Source organism: Salvia splendens, chromosome 2, assembly GCF_004379255.2.
Source record: "Salvia splendens isolate huo1 chromosome 2, SspV2, whole genome shotgun sequence".
Lineage (NCBI taxonomy): Eukaryota > Viridiplantae > Streptophyta > Magnoliopsida > Lamiales > Lamiaceae > Salvia > Salvia splendens.
In genome coordinates this window covers 34,102,890-34,123,275 of record NC_056033.1, presented here as the reverse complement: position 1 = coordinate 34,123,275, position 20,386 = coordinate 34,102,890, and the positions used below count along the sequence as shown (strand labels likewise).

The window sequence follows — 20,386 nt, the reverse complement described above, 5'->3', positions numbered from 1 at the left end:
ATGTAAAATGTAAAATAAGTTAAAATATAAAACCTGCAAATAAAAAATAAAATAAAAATGTTCGACTGAAATGCGAAGCGACGCAACCTTCATCCATACTTCGAACAAACTCTTCCCTTAACTCTTCACAAAATTCGAATAGATTAGGGTTCTTTCTGCCCATAAATTCCAATCGACACTTGAAACCCTAGATTTCGCCAGCGATTCAACCTGTTTCTCACCGACGATTCCAAAGTAGTTCGCAATGAGTTGGTACGTGTATGACTCCTATCACCGTTGCCTCGGCGATCCTCGTGATAACAAATACACGTTTGAGAGGAGGAGGAAGGCGTTGCACAGTCAACCAACGCCGAGTGAAAATCGAGAAGGTATTACTTCATGTTTAATCTCGTTTCGAAAGTGGTCCCAAATTTGTGTCAATTTGTCCTCTATTTGTCTCAATTTTGTCTTATTAGGAATTGATTTGTCTCGATTTTCACTTATTACGTGATTAGGGTTTTGTCTCGATTAGGATTTTCACGCTGGGTGTGCTGAGCATATGGGTGTGGTGTACTGAGTGTGCTGAGCATGTGGGTATGTGTGTATATTCTTTTATGTGTGTTGGTGGGGACCAAGGTTGGTGATGTGTGTTTTGCTTCAAATTTCAAATGCTTATGGTCTGGTGTTGGGGAACAATCTTGGTAGTGGGGACCACACTTGTTAATATAAATATTTGATTGTTTAAAGTAGATGTTTTGGACTGATTGATATGATTCTCATTTTCTTTTTATTGAAGATGGTACCTTCACAACAAAAGTGCATTATTCTGGATATATGGATGAAAGTCGTGAAAGTCGTGGAAAACAATACGTGGATGAGATGACTGAGTACATGCACAGATGTGACCCAGACAAATGGTCGAAACTTGAAGTAGATGACTTTGTTAAGAAGAAGTTTGGTCTAGATGTAAGTGTGTTGGAGTACTTTTACTTGAAGATTGGGATGAATTTAAAAGAAGGCTTGGTCCGCTTATTTGACAATAAATCCTCCATGGATATGGCTGAAATTAGAGTAAAAGCAGGGATAGTTGACCTCTATGTTGTGGAAACAACTGGGGTAGTGGTCAGTCAAGTAACTCAAGACCATGGAGATGATGGAAAGTCCACTGACAATGGAAATGAAACGCTAGATGCGGCTGCTAAGGGGAAGAGTGTGGTTGATGTAGATGAGGAGGACAATGTGGAGGTGCCTCCATATGTTGATAGTGACTACGACCTTACACAAGACCATGGAGAGGCTAATGTTGATGATGGAAAGTCCACTGACAAGGGAAATGAAAGGCTAAATGCGACTGTTAAGGGGAAGAGCAAGGTTGATGTTGCTGAGGAGGTCAATGTGGAGGTGCCTCCATTTGTTGATAGTGACTACGACCTTAGTGATAAGGATGAAGATAATATTATGGCTGCCCAAGTGGAATGGTAGAAAATGGTCGTGGATGTAATGTCAAGGCACCATACCGATGATACTAGTGACAGTGATCAACTTCCTAGTGACTCTCCAAGTTCGGGATCCGAAGATGAAGAAGAGCAAGGGAAATGAATTGTATGTTGATACTTGTTATATCCCAATCTTAAAATTTCATTCTGAATTGCTAACTTCATTTTGAACATACTTGTTATATCCCAATCTTTAAATTCATTCTGCATTGAGATACTAATTGCAAGAGATGCCTCGTTGTATTCTGAAAAGATAATGATAAGGTTTCTTGTGAGGGAATCCTTCTATGTGCCCAAGAAATACCTAAAATAGTGTTTGATTTCAATTTTTAGTTTCTAAAGATAAAGATAAAGAGCCTAGACTCAAAATGGATTTGGATGGAGAGAAAATGGATGAGAAGAAAGTGTAATGAAAGAGGAATCCTCTTTGGGGACCTATGACCTCCCACAAGAAGATGTGTGCAACCCTAGGCTACTTTCACCCAAAGAAAATACTCCATTGGCTCCACATTCATGACTACACCACCATAAATGCATACCTATACTTGATCTAGTCTAATGAACATAAACCAAGCAACCTACATGTAGGAATTTGGATAAAAATCTCACAAGGGAGATGCTCTCAAAGGAGTATTCAAAATATCATTCATCAAAGTTTGCAAATAAATGTCTCACAAATGGTATTTATAGCTAGGGTTAGAAACCCAAGAAAATGGCCCAAAATAAGTGAAAATCGTCTAAAACAGTAAAATCACCCGGTCGGGTGTTTTCGCGAAGTTAATTCACCCGGAGGGTGAACCTCCTGCCTCCTGGACTCCAATTGTGCTCAGCATGAAAACACCCGGTCGGGTGTTTTGCACCTCACAATCACCCGGTCGGGTGTTTTCTCTGGACTCGCTATCTCTTCTACGCGGCTTTTGTAAATCGGCCATAACTCTCTCCACCGGACTCCGATCGAGGCGTGCAATATACTCACGCGACCCTCTTTCGAAGATGAACACATTGGTGGCCTTTGAAGATCGTTTAGGGTTTAGACGTCATTTCAATAGGTCGAGTACCCTTGGAATCCCGTTGCGGCTGAAATGTTTGATGCACGGCTCCCATGATCGTATCAGATAATCACCAGATTGAAAACATTTTTTGCACTCTTATGCAGCATATTTATATAAGATTACACTGCCAATTTGGTCCTTAACATTTTGATAACATTTTTTGCAATCTTCAATCATACAACTCCTCACCCCAGATTTAGTCCTTGACATATTTTGGTCCATCTAAAATGCTTAGATTTGGTACTTAACATTTTTTGCACTCTTAGAGCATACAACTCCTCACCCAAGAGCACCAAACCCAGCCTATAAGCCCCTAAATGCACCTCCTCACCCGAGAGCACCAAACTATGCGATACTCATATTTTGAAAACAATGTATATGTAATTCATGGCAACTATAAAATCATGATATGAAGGTGTAGATCAGTCCATGCCACTGAAAGTCCAGTAACGGCCAACAAGAATATATGCATAGAGTTGCAGATATATTTGCCCTTCAAACACCAAGAAACACAATTTCGGAGTGCAATTCATACCATTCTGGAGTACAACATACACCAAGAAACGAAATTTGATTCAGATTCCAGATTTGATTTACCATTGGAAACGGAATTTCATTACTTGAACCCTAATATACAAACAAACACCACAACAAATAAACAAAATCCATACATCACAACACTACGTAATTTCTCTATTGCCCTATTATTCTCCTCGATTGATGACAAAATCAAACTAAAACTCTCACTTTCGGTCTCCGGCAGCAGCATTGCAGATGTCACGGCGTCGTCTTCGTCGATTGGCTCACACCACTTGAAAAAACGGCAATCTTTTCTCTCACAAACAAAGTATAGCTTCCCCCTTGTTGGTTTTCCATGGGTGTTGACGATTCTCAGCGAAGCTCGATTCTTGCAATGGCAAAATTTGTACCGGAATCAGAGGTCACGTCCACCGCCACTCTCACCGGTCTCTTTGTTGTGGTTCGAACGGTCCATGGTTGGGGAGTTGGGGTTACTTGATGTTCTTCCGAGAACTAGGGTTTCTCGCGTTTATCTGCCTTCCTCAGACGAAGAAGATGAATGGAAATGAGAGAGAGAGAATTAAAATTAGTTTTATATTTATTTTATTAAATATAATTTTGAACCAAATTTGGGTTTATTTCAAAAAGGAAAAAATCGAATTTTTATAAAACTTAATCGGGTCAAAATTGATTAAAATTGCGTTGACTGTTACATTCCGTTACATTTTAACTATTCCGTCAATTTTGGACTAAATGTGGTCCGATTTCAAATGTGAGAGACCAAATAATTCAAAAGATAATATTTTAGATCAAAATCAAAAAACGTCATATGTTAAGGACCATTTTGAGACTTTAGTCTTCCATATATATACAGTCTTCTTTGTCATTTATTTGTTCATGTCATGTCTTCTTTCCAATTGGGGTTTTCTGAAAATGAATTTTAACAATAGAGTTAGTTAGGACTCCCTCTATTTAAAATAATAATATTTGTAACATGAAAATAAAAAGGACCAATAGTTCAAAAATTACTTTAGTGAATAAAAAATATAATAAGTGCTTATTCTGATTATTAATATCAGACATTAAGAACCAAATGAAATTTATCGAAAAACAATTGTTGGTAGATTTAATTTATAAATGTACAAACTATCGATTTTTATTTCCAAGTGGAGTAGTAAACTCGGTACTTCTTTGAATTCACCGATAAGAAGAAAAAGGAAAATGAAAAAGAGAAAATAAAGTAAATAGAAAGAGAAAAGTGTTGTGGCGCGCTTCTCCCACGATCCATCCAATCACTAGGCCATGCGAATCGATCACCCAGCTGTGTTGCACTTGCACGTATCATAAGAACATCAGCCGTGGCGGACGTCACCGCGGAATTCCCACCGGCGTGCGGGAATTCCGTGGCGGACGTCCGCCATTATGCGTGGCATGCACGGATACGGAATTCCGTCAAGGAATTCGCAGTTCTGCGGCGTTCCGCGGACTTCCGAGGGGAATTCCGTGCGGACGTCCGCCATTGCGTTGACTCCCAAGGACGTCCGCGCGGAATTCCCGTTTATTGAATTAAATGTTTTTTTAATTTCTATAAATACATCCCGTTGAACTTCATTTCATTTGCACCACTTGTATTAACATGTTTCTCTCTCTATATTTTTTTATATATCCGTAATGGCCGATAGTGGTAGTGGTAGTGGTAGTGGTAGTGGTGGTGATGGGCATTATGAACACATGATGCGACTGATTCACGCACGTGTGCGGGAGGCCGCAGAGAGGGAGGAACAAGCGGCCTCGGCGCCTGCGGTGCCTCGACCCATCCATCGTCGCACTATAGTACCCCGAGACCACCTCGTTGCCCACCATAGGTTGTACGCGGATTACTTTGCACCGGAGCCACGGTTTGGGGAGAACCTATTCCGGCGACGGTTTAGGATGCATCGTCCGCTCTTTCTGCGTATCGTGGGCGCTTTGGAGCGTCGATACGGTATTTCAGGGTGCGGGAGGATGCGGCTGGTAAACCCGGCCACACGCCGATTCAGAAGTGCACTTCCGCAATCAGGCAGCTGGCATACGGAGGCGTGGCCGATATGTTCGACGAGTACCTCCACATCGGCGAGACGACTGCCCGAGAGTGCCTGAAGTATTTTTGTCAAGGCGTTAGGGAGATATTCGGGGATAGGTATCTTCGGAAGCCTACCCCCGAAGATTGCCAGGCTTTGCTGGATATGCACGGGAATCAACACGGGTTTCCGGGGATGTTAGGCAACATAGATTGTATGTATGCACTAGGAATGGAAGAACTGCCCCGCTGCTTGGAAAATGATGTACACTACTAGTTTCAAGGCCAAGAATCTCACGATGATCCTTGAGGCGGTAGCTGACTACCGGGTGTGGATTTGACAATTTTATTTTAGAGTAGCCGGGTCGAACAACGACATCGACGTCCTCCAGTCGTCGCCCATTTTCAACGACCAGTGCATGGGCGTCGGTCCGGCCGTCAACTTCGTCGCCAACGGCAACCAGCACAACATGAGCTATTATTTGGCGGATGAGATATACCCTATGTAGCCCGTCTTTGTGAAGACGATCAGATGCCCAGCAGATGAAAATAAGATATATTTTGCGGGTTGCTAGGAGGTAGCGCGCAAGGATGTTGAGCGGGCATTTGGTGTGCTCCAGGCTCGATGGGCGGCATTGAAGGGTCGTCCAACACGACTGTGGTATGTTGACAGCATCACCGACATCATGTACGCATGTATTATCATGCACAACATGATTGTCGAAGATGAAAGTCCAGCACTGACTGATTAGGCCAATGATGATGTTGATGCTGCAGGTCCAAGCCACGGCGTGGCCACTAGCAATGTACGCATGGGGATACCCCATGACGAAGTCGATCGAGTCTGTGCATTTGCCGACATGCACCAAAAACAAGCCCATGTTCGACTCCAGAACGATATTATTGAAAAAGTATGGCAGCAGAGGGGTCGTCGTTGATGTAGTTTTAAATTATTGAAATGTATTTTTATTTAATTTGGTGAAATGTACTTTTCTTTTTTTAATGGAATTTTTTCCCTATTTGTGTCGAAATTTTAATTCCGTTAATTGTTTAATTTCGGAAATTGTTTAATTTGTGAATTTGTGAATTTTTTATTGTGGGAAGTCCGTCGGGAATTCCGCCACTGTGCAGTGGGAAGTCCGTACGACGTGGCAGTGCAGTGGGAAGTCCGTATGACGTGGCAGTGCAGTGGGAAGTCCGTATGACGTGATAGGAGGCGTTTTTGGGAATTCTTCCGGGAGCTCCGCGCCACTGCTAATGCTCTAAAGGCTACTATTATTATTGCAAAAGCAAACCACAAAACTAGGGATGGGTCGATACGAGATATCATATCGAAAACGTTGTATCGTATTGAAAATATCGATATGAAAGAATTTCATATCGTTATCGTATCGTGTGTTTCGATATATCGAACTTTCGATATGGATAATATCAATATCGTTATCGTATCGATATTTCGATATATCGTACCGAAATTCGATATATCGATATATCGAATTTCGGTATGATATATCGAAATATCGATATCGTATCGAATACCTGTCTATCGAAAGTTATAATTTCAAAACTTAAAATTCACACAAAAATTAATAAAACTTCAACACAATAAAATTAATAGTGTTCTTATCTCCATAATCAAAATACAACACAACCAAGTACAATTAAATGGATTTATATATTTATAATTTTAAATTTTAATATGTATTGAATTTCAATATGTTTCGATATATACGATATATATCGTATATTCGATATAAAAAGATATATCGAAAATATCGATATATATCGTATATTCAATATAAAACGATATATCGCGATATAAGGAAATTCATATCGTTATCGTATCGAAAACTTATGATACGGTATCGTATCGTATCGAAAATTACGATATATCGAAAATTCGATAATTTTTCGATATTTTTAATACGATACGAGCGATATATCATTTTTTCGATATTTTTCTCCAGCCCTACCCAAAGCACGTAAAGTCAACTCAGAAAAATTGAAAAAGTAGACACTAAGTCAACACAAGTTACATGGAGTATAATAAACTCTCCGTCTTTCACAATATTCCTCCGCCCTCACATTCACATCACAGACTCTCGCCATCCTCTTCTTCACCACTACTGCGGTCTCCGCCGCTACATCTCCATCAAATTCTCCGCATTACCATTCAATTAGATTTGTAAATAGCACAGGAACGCCATGATCTTGCCCTTGTTTTTCAAGCAGCGCAGCAGAAGCCGCCTCCATCTCGACTCGCATGCTGGTCTTTCTTCTATTTTTAACTGTACATTTTCCGTTGTGATGCTCGCCAGATCCGATCTTCAATATATGATGTGGCGGTGCAGGTATTACACGACTCCGCTGTGGATCGGAACGCCGCCGCCGCAGCAGTTCGCTCTCATACTTGACACTGGCAGTTCTGTTACTTATGTTCCTTGCTCAGGGCCGTCCCAACAAAATCAGAGGCCCTGTGCAAAAATCTAAAATGAGGCCTACCACTATAGAAAAAAAGACAATGCATTTTAAAGCTATATGATAATTAAATAAAAAAAGACAATGCATTTTAAAGAAATATACTATAAAAAAAACAAATTGATGCGTTTGCGCTGCTCCCAATCGCAATGGCCGACGATGGCAGGCGCTGCAGAAGCGATCAACGATGGCTCTGGTGAGCTGGTCCCTGTTGCGGCGTTTGTCGATGAGAAACACCGAACACGAACGAGCGGCTCTCAGGTCTACGATAGGGAAAAGAAACCGATCAGAATTGGAGTCACGGTGCTAGAAAAAGGCCTGGGCGTTGCTATACAAGAGAAATAGCTTTGTTGAGCTGAAAAAATAGGAATACATGTATATGGGCTGAAATATTTCAGAGGCCCCTGAAAATTGGGGGCCCTGTGCAGTCGCACAGGCCGCACCGGCCAAGGGACGGGCCTGTCCTTGCTCGACTTGTCAACACTCTGGAAACCATCAGCTTACCACTCTCCTCCCATTCTAATTTATTTTGATTGTAAAGTATTGCGGCTGGATCTCGTAATTATTTTTTTGTGAATGAATAACATAATTTAAAATATTGTCTTATTTAGTTAGTTATAACAAAAATTAAGCCCTACTATTTATTTGTACTATATAACTTTTAAGTTTTGGTAGGACATCCCCTTCACAATCCGCTCTTCCCATCGCCCTTTCCACTAGGACTTCTCGCAATTAAAAAATCACAAATTCACAAATAAAGCAATTTATGTTTACGGAAATAAAATTTCAACACGAATACGAACGGGAAAAATTAACAACTTCATTTAAAAAAAACATACATGATTTGAAAAAAAAATTACATAGTAATAAAACAAAAAAAAGTACTAACATCAACGTCAACCCTTCCGCGTCCAAACCTCTTCGATAATATCGTTCTGAAGTCGAACATGGGCATATGTTTGCCGCATGTCGGCAAATGCACGCATCCGCTCGACCTCTCCATGAGGTACCCCCATATTCACATTCGCGGTGGCCACGCCGTGACTTGGACTTGCACCCGTATCATCTTCATTGGTCCACTGAGTCAGTTCCGCAGCTTCATTTTCGACAATCATGTTGTGCATTATGATACATGCGTACATGACATCGCCGATGTTGGGAATATACCATTGCCGTGCAGGACCCTTGACTACCGCCCATCGACTCTGGAGCACACCAAATGCCCGCTCCACATCCTTGCGCGCTGCTTCCTGACGGCTCGCAAAGTATGACTTCTTTTGTCCGAGCGGATGCTTGATTGTCTTCACAAAGACGGGCCAGTTTGGGTATATCCCATCCGCCAAATAGTATCCCATATTGTGCAAGTTGTCGTTGGCGACGAAACTGATGGCGGGACCAACGCCATTGCACTGAGCATTGAACAGGGGCGACGACTGGAGAACGTTGATGTCGTTGTTCGACCCGGCGACTCCAAAATAAGCATGTCATATCCACAGCCGGTAGTCAGCTACAGCTTCAAGGATCATCGTGGGATGCTTGGCTTTGAAGCCAGTAGTGTACATCCCCTTCCAGGCGGCGGGGCAGTTCTTCCACTCCCAACGCATACAATCTATGCTGCCCAACATCCCAGGGAACCCGTGCACCGACCCATGCATATCTATCAGACTCTGGCAGTCTTCGGGGCTCGGACTCCGAAGATACCGCTCACCGAATATCGCTCTCACGCCCGCGCAAAAATTCTGCAGACACTCGACGGTTGTCGACTCGCCAATGTGGAGGTACTCGTCGAACATGTCGGCCGCGCCTCCGTACGCCAGTTGTCTGATTGCGACAGTGCACTTTTGTAAGGGCGTGAGTCCGGGTTTGCCAGCTGCATCCTCCCTGATCCTAAAATACAGGTATCTTTTCTCTAAAGCACCCACGATATGCATAAACAACGGACGATGCATCCTAAAACGTCGCCGGAATAAGGCATCCCCAAAACGCGGCTGCGGAGCGAAGTAGTCCTGATACAACCGAATATGTGCAGCAATGTGGTCACGGGGTATTATAATCCGACGACGGATCGGCTGATGTACCGCCGCCGCTCCCTCTAGTGTAGCAGCCTATCTATCGCACCTTCCACAGCGACCTCCAATTCTTCCTCGCTATCACTGTCACTAGCCATTGTAGATATACTTGAAAATAGAGATGTAGAGAGAGAAACTTGTTAACACAAGTGGTGCGAATGAAATGAAGTTCAACTCGTCATATATATAGAGTTTTAAAAAAAATTAATATACCGGACGTCCGACCCGGACGTCCGACCCACGCCACAATGGCGAACGTCCGCCCGCCCGTCGCCGCAACGTCCGAGGACATCCGACGTCCTTACGGGACGTCCGTATCCGAGTTGAAACGCCACAATGGCAGACGTCCCGGTCGCCCGTCGCGGATGTCCGACTGGACGTCCGCCATTGGAGATGCTCTTACTATTTCAATAATTTTGCATTACGTGGATAATTTTTTTTTTAAGTAAGAGTATAAAATGTTGCTAAATGAGAAAGGGGAAAAATGTCAAATAAATTACTCTAATAAATGGTGAAAATTGAAAAATTAAATTATTAAAATTAAAATTTTTGCAATTATCCATCCCATTCGCCTAGTTTTCTACTACTCCATGAGTTCTTTCTATTTTTGTTCTAGGCCACTAATAGAATTTCATTTTAATGAAGGAGTTTAGTTTTATTCCGACTTAGGGAGTGACGCATAACCATCATGCGTCTTTATTAATAAGACGCACAACTATCATGCGTCTTTACGTAATGACGCACAACCATTATGTGTCTTTAAAGACGCACAACCATTATGCGTCTTAGTGTAATGACGCATAACCATTATGCGTCTTTCAGTCGGGTTTTATCAGAACGCAGAAGGCAGAAGCAGCGCACAGAATACACTTTCAATTCCTCTCTCGGGTGTAGGCGATTTCCGGCGATTTCGATTGATTTCCAACGTTATCTCCATAAGTTCCGGTAATTGTTCTTCAATTTAGCTACATTCATCATTATTAATGTTTATTTTGCTTTCATTTGTTAGTTTTACCCAATTTATTAAATTATGGCTTGTAGGAAAAATGTCAATAATTGTTATTTTTTTAAATTTTTTTGATGTAGAAATCATGCAAGTATTTGTGAGTTTGTATTGAGGTGGTAGAGTAGTTCAACTACCACATATGGGTATTGGTTATGAACCACCTCGTGCGAGGAGCTCCATCATATTAAATTCATGTGTTTTCTATTCTGAATTGGTAGCCATGATATGTGATGCGATGAGAATAGATATGAACCAACACATAATAGAATTATTATGGAGACAATGTATAGTCTTTGCTTCCGGTATGAGTTATACATGTTCTGTGATTTGCAATGATGAAAGTGTGATGTTTATGTTCAACAATGCTCAAAATTCAAGTGGGTGTATTGAATTATTTGTTGAGTATTCACCTGTGAGGAGTTTAGAAATCTCACCAGTTGTTGATTATGGTATTGGATCATCTGCGAGGGTTGAACAAATGAGCTTTGACCGTGATATTGGATCATCTGCGAGGGTGGAGCATATGAGCTTTTATCATAGTATGAATGAGCAGAGAGATGTTGTAGATGTTGCTGATGTTGGTGTTGGATTGAATGATGAGGTAGATGTTGCAGATGATCTTGATGAGCCAACGCCACTATGTGAGACAGAGCCAGACCCCGATCTTAGTGATGGTGATGGTGCTGATGATGTTGATGGTAGTTCTGATGATGAGATAGTAGCATGTAAACCTGTTATGCAAGGTGAACAACCACTTCCGGAATACAATCCTAGGGGGTTTAGATTCTTTCGCCAGAAATAGCTGGGATTCGTCGGATGAAGTCGACTCTACGAATTTTGCCTGCTTGTTCGCTGCTTCTGCTCTGTGCGAAGCCTTCTGCCTGTTTTAAAACTCGAGTCGAAGACGCATAACCCTTATGCGTCATTCTACAAAGACGCATATGCGTTGTGCGTCATTTAAAAATGCAAAATATTTGTGCGTCTGATGTGTAATTTTCGAGCTTTTATATCAATGAATTAATAACACACAAGTAAATTAAATAGCTCTAAAATTACAACTTTTCTGCAAGAGTACAGATGCAGTTGTAGTAAAAGAGTGTCGATCCATAGGGAGGCGTATGATTATTTAACAAGATTTTACAAGATTAATAAACTAAATTTAGAAACTAAAATACGGAAATAGGGAAACTCAAGAGATAAAGAACATTGCTCCTAACAACAGTCGGATGAATCACTATTGTATTGATTCTATATTCAAGTTCATAAGCTATTGAGAACGATGTATCAATTTTACACTCTAAAAGTACTGAACATACTTAAAGAATTATAGTACTAGTGCTAGCTTAACACATAGCCACAAGTACCTACTCATTAGACTAATATTCCTGCGGAAGCGCGGTAAATACTAGACTAACTTCTCAAGCCAACAAATATTATGGTTAGCTGAACACTTAACACATAAACATCTTCTCATCAAACTAAACTCCCACGGATGCGTAGTAAGTATTAATTCAACTTCGAAGACTTTTTTACATCAATATTCACTTATGCATTCATCTCTGAACAAGGTTAAATTCACAAGTTTTTCATCTAAGTTTTCATCCAATTTCCAAGTTAAAGAGACATTAGAAAGAGGCAATTAATATACTGCATTTGATGCATCAAAACGTAGCATATATAAAATCCGAACCATAGACGAAAACCAAAGCAAATGATTAAATATATAATCTCTACAATAAATTCATCCTACTAATATTAGGAGCAATGAAGAAAAATTAGCCACACATGCTAATGAAGAAAAAACCGTAAGATTAATGGTGTTCTCCTATAGCCGGCGGTAATCCGTCTCCGAGATGATGAAGATTGGATGTGGGATCCTCTTCTTCCCCTCTTTTCTTCTTTCAAAACTCTCGCTGACTCTCTCAATTTTCTACCCACCAAAAACACGTCCCCCAATCTCCCTCAATTTTCCCTTTTTAATCTTCCCCAAGTGGTACCCACATAACTGCCTTTTCTCTCTCCTTTTCCATGCATGAAACTGCCCGAGAAACTGCTGATTTGTAGTTGGAATGTAATTTTACAACTGAAAATATCACCCGGCCGGGTGGAAGAAATTCGACCCTTCCTGGACTCGCGCTGCCTTGTTCTGAATCGCACCCGGCCGGGTGGATTTTTGCACCACAATTTCACCCGACCGGGTGATAAGTTCTGGAGACAGCTTTTCACATCCTACTCCGATAAAAACACGAATTGATGAGTTATACTTTACATAAACATGTGTAATATAAAGGGGAAAACATAGAAAATATGCTTCGCATCAGCGTCATTACAGAAAGACGCATAAGCTTTGTGCGTCATTACCCGAAGACGCATAAGAGTTGTGCGTTTCATTAATAACGACGCATAACAGTTATGCGTCACTCCCTGAGTCGGAATACAACTAAAACCCTTCATTAAAATGGAATTCTATTAACATGCATTACCAAAAATAGAATTTTTCCACTACTCCATAGAAAATATAATATGAATGATTTCAAACGCTTAGAATAGAAGGTTATCTCTATTTTCGACATGTATCCCATACGGCATACGTGGACCTTCATCCTCATTCTCCGTTTCCACAACCAATCCACCGCCGATTATGCATCAATTCAGAAAGCCGCAGCAGTGGCGCTTTAGACCATCCGCAATGGGCGGACGATGGCACGCCCGATGGCGCGCATCGTCCGCGCCATTCATCGTCCGCCCCCACTGTGGGTGTGTGGCATATGCCGCGGACGATAGTCATCGTCCGCGCCATCGTCCGCTCCATTGCGGACATCGCGGACGATGGTCGCGGACGATGGCCATCGTCCGCGACATCGTCCGCCCCATTGTGAAGGCCGCGGACGATGGCACGCGGTTTCGTTTTTTTATAAATAGCGTTCATTTGTAATATTTCATTTCACACGATTTCATCTTCGAAACTTACATTTACATAATTACTACGAAATGGATTCAAGCCCCAATAGCCCTACGTTTAGAGGAGAGGCGCATTGGCCGGGTACAGAACCCGGCGATTATCGTTCGTTCGGCGACAACACCCATTACGATCCCGATTTCAGTACGGAATCGTATGGGTTGTCTGATATGGAGCCGTCGCCGCACCGCCCAACCGCATCGGCCGATCCCGCCCCCGCAGCGACCGGTGCCGCCAAGGGGAAGGCGAAGCGGAACCGGCAGCGGGCGCAGAAGTTGCCGCCTCCCGGTGACTGCGATGAGTACGCCCCAGGCCGTACGAACTACACCGGCGACGAAACTCTCACTTTGGCCCGGTGTTGGGTAGATATATCGGAAGATCCGATATTCGCCAACAACCAGAGACAGACCGCGTACTGGGAGCGCATCGCGGACCTCTACAATTCGGTCAAGCCGCCGACAGCGTACAAGCGCAAGCGTGAGCAACTCCGCAAGCACTGAGATCAAATCAAGAAACAAGTGAACTTGTACTCGGCGGAGTTCGAGAAGTGCGCGCGATCAGGGGAGCGGCGAGAGCGTGCACGACGTGCGCTCTAAAGCGATGTTGTCGTACCGGTCGATGTTCGGCGAGTTCAAGCACGAGGCCATCTGGGCGCTCTTGTGGGAGAAGCAGAAGTTCCAAGGTGGAATTCTGCACACTGGTGCGCCGAAGAGGACGAAGTGCACCGACCCCGAACAAGCTGGGTATCTCCGTGCATTACTCGATGAGTTGCGTAGGAAGTTGGGAATTGGCCCGACTTAGTTTTTTTCTTTTTTTAGTTGAATGGTGTAATATTTTTTTTATTAAAACTTCGCCGCTTGTTATTTAGTCGTTTTTTTTTACTCGTTACGTGTTATTTGAAAACAGTTAAATTAATTAAACAAAACAACAAAATGATGATGTGGCGCGTCATAGGGCGCGCCTTAGGGCGCCCCACTGCAGGTGGAGAAGGAGGAGGATAAAAATGCTGACATGGCGCGCCTTAGGGCGCCCCAGTGCTGATGGTCTTAGAAAGAACAAAATGACTTAGATTACAAGGGTTATAAAATGACTAAATTATCTTTACTGGCTTGGCTGGTTTTGATAGAAATTATGATTACCTCATAGTAAAAGAAAAGGATATGTGCATCAGATTAGTGAGAACGGTATTTTGTTTATCATTGATTTCTCACTATCGTAGCCCTCGAGATCCACTTCTGAATTGTATTATGCTCCCGTCAAATTAGACAAAATGGATATAGGGAAAGATGAGTAGCCAGCTTGAAAGAGGAAGGGGGGAAATATCATTGCTTCACTAATGTGAGGAGCATATACATCCATCTGTCTCAAGTATTTCTATTGATCTTTAACTTTAATGCATTTTTTCTTGTGTGTTTTCACTATTTTCTTCTCTCTCATTCAGTATTACTTAATGATTCAGCAGTGCATACCCATGATCCATAGATTCCATACTATATTTTGGTCACTGCATGTATGCCTGTTTATTATAGTGCTTACATTTGCCTAACCCAAGTTGTAATCTACATTACGCCATTCTTTTACTTAATTTTATCGAGATCTCTTTCTCTTTCTTTTAATAGAATCCAAGGTTCCAACCGGAAGGGTCAAGAACCTATAAACCTCTTAAGTGCAACACTGATTGCACATGTGATAGTGATAGAGAACAATGTATTTATCAACGGCAATATGCTGAAATGAGTACTACCAGTGGGGTCTTGGGAGTATTGGCAATCAAAGTGATCTACAACCGCAACGAGCTACTTTTGGATGTGAGAATATGGAAACAGGGGATCTTTACAGCCAACATGCTGATGGGATAATGGGTTTAGGTTGTGGAGATCTTAGTATCGTGGATCAACTTGTTGAGAAAGGTGTAATCAGTGATTCATTTTGGTTGTGCTATGGTGGAATGGATGTCGGTGGGGGTTCAATGGTTCTTGGAGGAATTTCCTCCCCTGAGGAGATGGCTTTTACCCATTCAGACCCTGTTCGCTGGTATGTTTAAAGACTTTGAGGTATTACAACTGAGTGTTAGGCTCTATCCTAACAAGTACACTTGATACATCTCACACATTTACTCTAGTTTCGGGATGGCAACAGTCCATATTACAATATCGAGCTGAATGAGATTCACATTGCTGGGAAAAAGCTGCCCCTGAATCCCAAGGTTTTTTGATGGCAAACATGGAACAGTTCTGGATATGTGGTCTTAACCTGCACAATTGAAGGATATATATATATATATATATGGGGTTGTTATCAATTGAGATTTTTTAGCCTAATTGAGAATTGAGATGCATTATAAGCCACTCATTTTTATTAAATGAGTGGTCCAGAATTTGCCACATGGAAAATATTTTTATATTAATTAATTGTGAAAGGGCATATTTGTAATTTCATCATATATTTTATTTAATAAATATTTTTTTATTTTTTTAAAAAAAATTATTTTTTTTCGATTATTTTTATTTATTTTATTTTTTTTTTGTCAACTACATATACAATTCATGTCAACTACACACATGTAATGTCAACTACATATACAATTCATGTCAACTACACACATATAATGTCAACTACATATACAATTCATGTCAACTACACATATATAATGTCAATTATAAGCTGTTGACATTTGATGTGCAGAGCTATTGACATTTGATGTGCAGACTACACATCGTAGTTGACATAATGTCTCAGTAGTTGACATCGCGCGAAAATTTAAAAAAAAATTAAAAAAAAATTAAAAAAATTAAAAAAATTTAAAAAATTAAATTTTTTTAGTTGTTGACATTTTAATACGAGTTGTTGACATTTGATATTCTGGCTATTGAAATGAAATGACGATAATACCCCTTAGTTGACATAATCTACTTGCAGTTGACATTTCAAAATGAGTGGCTGAAAATGCATCTCAATTCTCAATTAAGCTAAAAAATCTTAACCTAACAAGACCCTATATATATAGGTATGTATTACCTCTTTTTGTGGCAGGTATAATTGTCAGAAATACACTTGTAACATATGACCGTGAACATGAAAAAGTTGGTTTCTGGAAAACCAATTGCTCCGAGTTATGGGAGAGACTTCACTTGTCGCCTGCCTCACCACCTCTTCCTTCAGACACAGATGAGGTGAACTCAACCACAGGCATAGCTCCTAATCTTGCGCCAACTGGACCCCATCAACCCCAAGCTCCTGGTTTGATATGTTACTTTTGTTGCTTGTATGTTTATGGGAGCCAAATCAGAAAGGTTTATAACTTAACTGTTGGTATCCTTTAATACACAGGGGAAGTTAAGATTGGCCTGGTAAAATTCTCCATGCTGTTGACCATCAACTACACAGAGCTGAAGCCTCACATCGCAGAACTCGCTCAGTTCATTGCAAAGGATTTAGATGTTAAGCCTTCTCAGGTAGATCAATACACATTGCTGATTTTTTAAGAATTCAATATGGATATTATTACTGAGTTTGATTTTCTAATTTCTTTTTTTAAATGGATTTTTGTGGTACTACTGTATCCTTTGCATTTGTACCCAGCTACATTTACATTGGGACTTACATTTGTGATGGGTTGCACACAGGTTAAATTGACAAACTACTCTTCTGGGGGAATGAGACACTATTAAGATGGGCTATTTTGCCTGCACATTATGATGATTATATCTCTAATGCTACAGCTACGGTAAAAAAAAATTGTACTGGAGAAGATTTCCATCATTTTGGTTATGAGGTGGTAGCATTGTTTAGATTAACATTTTTTCTGTTCTTTTGCTAGAAAATTGTATCCAGGTTGAGTGGAAATCAGTTGCATCTCCCTGATAGTTTTGGAAGCTACAAATTGTCTGAATGGAGCTTGGAGCCGCCACCTGAGAGGTAAATTGAAGTATTCTTTTTTATGTGTTTTCCTTTAATGCAAGACATGGTGATTCTTTTTTTCTGAGGATTGACCTTTCTATAAATTGTGAAGGAGGCATTCTTTTTGAATTGGTGGATGATGACATTTTCCTATTCACGTCCTGAAACGTAATTTCATTCTCTTAGACCATCCACAATAGGCGCCCAGCGACCGCCCAGCCGAGCGCCGGCGCTGGGCGGTTCGCTGGGCGGTCTATTGCAGCCGCCCAGCGGCTGAGTGGAGAGAGAAACCGCGCAGCGCTGGGCGGTGGCGTGGCGCTCGGCGGTCGGCTGGGCGGTCCGTTCGGCGCTATTGCAGCTCCCGGATCGCCCAGCGCACCGCCCAGCGCGAAATTTAATTTTTTTTTTTTTCCGAAACACTATATATACGCGCTTTGCTCGGCATTTTCATTCGCACCACTTGTTTTAACGAGTACTCTCTCTATCTTAATTTCTGTTCAAGATCAACAACGCAAAATGAGTAACGCTGGTGGTAGTAGTGGTGGTAACGGAGGGGATGCTGAGGAGTACGAACGTCGTATGGCCGAGGCGTTGGACGCCTATACGACCAACGCGATAAACCAATGGATGGAAAGTGCCTTGCAGCCGGCGATACCTCGACCTCCCCCCGTGGTCCACCGCCGCAGTGTGATTGATCGGGATCACGTAGCTGCACATCAGCGCCTATACGAAGACTACTTCGCACAGGAGCCTCGGTTCACCGCCAACCTTTTCAGGCGTCGTTTTAGGATGACCAGGGACCTGTTTATGCGTATTGTCAACGCTTTGGAGCAACGATATATGTATTTCCGCTTCAGGCACGATGCGTCTGGCAGACCCGGCCACACACCTATTCAAAAGTGCACTGCGGCAATCCGGCAGTTGGCCTACGGAGGCGCGGCAGACATGTGGGACGAGTATCTCCACATCGGTGAGACGACTGCCCTGCAATGTCTGAAGAATTTCTGTCTGGGAGTGATAGAAGTATTCGGTGATCAGTATCTGCGAAAGCCTACCCCCGAAGACTGCCAAGATCTGTTGCGGATGCACGGGAGTCAGCATGGGTTCCCGGGTATGTTAGGCAGCATTGATTGTATGCATTGGGAGTGGAAGAACTGTCCCACAGCCTGGAAGGGGTTCTACACGTCCGGCTACAAGGGAAAGAATCCCACGATGATCCTGGAGGCCGTAGCTGATTACCGGCTTTGGATTTGGCACGCGTATTTTGGGATAGCTGGTTCGAACAACGACCTCAACGTCCTCAACTCGTCGCCACTTTTCAACGAGTAGTGTCAGGGCGTCGGTCCGGCCATCAGTTTTGTCGCCAACGGCAGCCAACATGATATGGGCTACTACTTGGCGGATGGGATATACCCTAGGTGGCCCGTCTTTGTGAAGACGATCCGATGCCCAGGAGATGAGAAGAAGGCCTACTTTGCGGCACGGCAGGAGTCGGCGCGCAAGGACGTGGAGCGCGCATTTGGTGTGCTCCAGTCTCGATGGGGGGCAATTAAGGGTCCAACGCATATGTGGGATGTCCAATGCATTGCTGACATCATGTACGCATGTATTATCATGCACAACATGATTGTCGAAGATGAAGGTGGCGAACTGACCAATTGGGTCAACGACGAAAATGAAGCCGGTCCAAGCCACGGCGTGGCCGCCCCCAACGTACGGAGTGGGGTACCTAACGATGAAGCCGGCCTCTTACAAGCACATGCCGACATGCGCCAAACGGTGGCTCATATTCGACTCCAAAAGGATTTAATTGAAGAGTTATGGGCACGGAGGATTGACCGCCGTTAGTTTTTTTTAATTATGTAATTTTTTTTAATTAATGTACTTTTTAAATTTTATTAATATTTGTGAATTTTCTCGTTTTTGTGTCGTAAATTAAATTTCGCATATTGTGTGATTGTTAATTATTTCATTTTGTATATATTTGTTAATAGTGATGTGGATATTATGTGGCTGGGCTATGGCTAGGCTATTGCTGGGCTATTTGCTTGTTTTGATGATGTGGCAGGAGGATTTTTAGTGCTGCTGATGTGGCAGTGGCTGGGCTATTGCTGGGCTATTCCTATTGTGGATGGTCTTAGATCTACGCTTTCAAGTTTATTTGCATGTAGTTTAGATTTTATCTGATTCTTTGATGGGACTGTTATGTAAATAGTTATAAAAGCGGTATCTTTCATTTTTTTGCCTACTTTGTTTTCATCATGTGAGACTGAGAAATTGCACAACTTAATGAGTTTAGGACATAGCATTTGATTGTAATTGGAATGCTGGCATCTGGGGGATGGTTTATCTGGAGGAGGAACCGGAACCTGGCCGAAGTCCCATACAAGCCTGTTGATTTGGTTGTAGCAGAGCAGGAACTCCAGCCGTTGCAGAACTAGAGAAGTGAATTTTGGTTTGATACTCAGCTTGTGCTCGACTTGTACCTCTGATTCGTTTTGCTCTGGTAGCAACGGGATTCATTTTAAGGGGAAATTGTAGATTAGAAATTTAAGGCGGTGGAACCCTTGCGATGAGCATGCAATTCATTCTATGGCCACATCTGTGTATAGCAGAATATCATCTCAGCAACCTCTGCCTTTAAGGTGAATTCTTGTTTTTATAAATATAGAATAGAATGTGTAGTCACATGAACATTTTTATACAGGATCATAACATCAATGAATAAGTACTGTCAAAAAGCATTTCTTGTGCATGTCTTTTGATTAAATGTCGAGTTCCTTAGAACAGCTTCGAAGTTCGAGATGAGTGAGTAACTGAGCCTTCTGATTCCAACCACAGAGCATTCGAATTCAAAAACACTCAAAAC

General features: G+C 42.0%; 1 pseudogene; it reads left to right on the top strand.

Moving 5' to 3' along the window:
- Positions 1-813: 813 nt before the first annotated feature.
- Positions 814-20,227, top strand: LOC121778860 (annotated as a pseudogene).
- Positions 20,228-20,386: the final 159 nt, after the last annotated feature.